The 2,500-nt window shown below is 78.8% G+C and overlaps 1 non-coding gene across 1 annotated transcript; it reads right to left on the bottom strand.

The window, feature by feature from the left end:
- Positions 1-303: 303 nt before the first annotated feature.
- On the bottom strand, positions 304-456 carry LOC146765083 (5.8S ribosomal RNA). The gene has a single exon (XR_014950345.1). It is a non-coding gene; the product is annotated as a 5.8S ribosomal RNA (ribosomal RNA).
- Positions 457-2,500: the final 2,044 nt, after the last annotated feature.

Here is a 2,500-nt window from a genome sequence, read left to right as displayed (position 1 = left end):
CCCCTCTCGCCCTCGTCTCTCGGCCCTCGGCGGGGCGCTCTCGACGCCGCCCCGTCTCTCTCGCTCTCTTTCTCCCCGGCCGCCGCGCCGCCGCTCGGCGACGCGGCCCCCGGCGAGGACGAGCTCCGCCCCAGCGGCTCGCTCCGGGAGCGGGGAGCTACGGAGCGCTCCCCGAGTCTGCATTTAGGGGGACGAAGGCCCTCGGGCGCGGCCACGACGGCCACGGCCACGACGACGGGCCTGCGAGGCGACCCCAGCCGCGCCGCCGGGGTGGCAACCCCCGGGCGGCGATTGATCGTCAAGCGACGCTCAGACAGGCGTAGCCCCGGGAGGAACCCGGGGCCGCAAGTGCGTTCGAAGTGTCGATGATCAATGTGTCCTGCAATTCACATTAATTCTCGCAGCTAGCTGCGTTCTTCATCGACGCACGAGCCGAGTGATCCACCGCTAAGAGTTGTCTGGCTTTCGGCACCGAACCCCGCACACGGGCGGAGGGGGCCCCTTTTTTTCTCTCTCGCCGAGGGGGCACGCACGCGGGCCGCCCCCGGCTTCGACCGTACGAGCACACAACGCAACGAACCGAGTGGGGGGGGAAAGAAAAACCATCCGAGAGCGAAACGCCCAACGGAACGCTCCGAAGGTCGGCGGGAAAGGCGGGGGGACCCGCGTCCCCGACCGCCTCCCCCCGCCGCTACGAGCGAGGGGAGACGCCGCCGGCAAACTGTGCCGTCCTCCGGAGGCGGCCCAGGCGCCCGGGCTCGGCCCGGCCTCCGCACGGAGGAGGCACGCGGCGCGCGCCGGACCGCGGGGGGACACGGCGGCCCGCCCGGCCTCGCTGCAACGGGACGACGGGACGCACGCGGCCGGGGGCGCGGCCGTCGGCCCCCGCGCGCGCCGCTCTCCCTTCTCACCGCCGCTCCGCGGACCCGCGGAGCGCCGCCGCGCCACCGCGCGGCCGGCTCGCTCTCTCTCCCCAGCGGCCTTGCCGCGCTCGAGACGGCACGCGACGGCCACCGCCCAACCGGCAACGCCCCCCGCGGGACCGCTCCCGCCGGGAAGGGCGAGCGCCCGGCGGACGCGCTCCGCCGCCGGCGCCGGAGGCGGGCGCCGCACCGAGACCCGAGCCGGCGTCGCGAGCGCCCGGAGCCTGCCGGACGGCTGACCCGCCGCCGCAACGGCCGCACTCCCGGGACCGCCGCCGCCTCGCACCGTCACGGAGCCCCTTTTTCCTCGGGCACGCGCGGCCCAGGGGAAGGCGTGCGGCGCCGAGCCGGGGGGGTAGGCGGGGAGGGGGGCAGCGACGCCCGCCCTTTTCTCCCCGCTGACCGGGCGGGGAGACCGGGCGGGGAAGCGCCCCCCCCCCCAACCCCCCACGGCCGCCGCGCGCACGACCTTCCTCCGGGGCTCCGCGAGCGGACGGAGAAAAGGGCGACGGGGAGGCGGCGGGCGGGGCCCGGGCCGGGACCGCCGCCGGCGACGGCGGGCGCCGTCCGGCCGGCCGTCCCCGCTGGCGGGGGACACTCGCCGAGCGGCGCCGCCGCCGCTCGGCACGGGGCCGCCCGCGCTCGCGGACTCTCCGGCGACGGAGGGACCTGCCGAGCGCTCGGCCCCGGGCGGGCGGGCGGTCCCTGAGCCGGGGACGGCCGGCGACCGGCGCCGCCGGCGCGCTCGAGGAGAAGGCCGTCGAGGGGAGAGAGACGGCGCGGCCGCGCCGCGCGCGGCGCCGCACCCCAGAGACCGCAGAGGCGGCCGAGGAAGGAGGAGAGCGCGGCGGGCCCCGGCGGCCGCAACCCCGCAGCTGAGGAAGGGGCGAGAGAGCGCGCGCTCTCTGCCGGCGTCGCCCGTTTCGAGGCGAGCGGGTCGGCCCCCGCGGCCGACCGCGCGCCGCGGCCTCTCCGCCGAGGCCGGGCCGCGGAGAGGGGGGGGCAGGGCGCCCCTCCCCGGCGCGGCGCGACAAACCCCCCGCGCGCGGTAACGCGGCGGGACGACGGCCGCGCGGCCGGTGGCCGCGGGCACCACCGCAGGGGATCACGCGGGAGTAGCTCCCCACCCCTCAATGGAGCCGCGCACCGCCGCCCGGCAACCGCCGCCGCCGCCGCCGCGGCGGAAGGACGCGCCGAGCCGCCCGAGTCTTTAAACCGCCGCCCCGGCTCGGCGGCGGCCCTTTCGCGGCCCCCTCCCCGCAGCGTTTGACGACGCCGAGGAAAAGGAAGCCGGGGGGCCGCCGGAGGCGCGGAGCGCTAGGTACCTGGCCCTGGGGCGAGGGAAACGACCTGCATGGCCCCGCCGGGGTGCCTCCCCCGCTGCCGCCCTCGGGGGAGCGTCCACCGGCGGGGGCGCGCCCGACGTCTGCCGCCACCACCGCGGCGTCCTTCTCGGGGCCCGGGGTTTCCCTCAGTAGCCCGGCGCTGCGCCCGAGAGGACCGCCGCGGCTCGGGCCGCCCCGCCGGTGCGGGGACGCGGCCCAGCCGCCGAGCGACCTCGCCGACCACGCCGGGAG

The sequence above is a fragment of the Lonchura striata genome, chromosome 28 (assembly GCF_050655825.1).
Source record: "Lonchura striata isolate lonStrDom1 chromosome 28, ASM5065582v1, whole genome shotgun sequence".
Taxonomy (NCBI): domain Eukaryota; kingdom Metazoa; phylum Chordata; class Aves; order Passeriformes; family Estrildidae; genus Lonchura; species Lonchura striata.
Note: the sequence above shows the minus strand (reverse complement) of the source record. Positions and strands in the feature narration are given on the sequence as shown.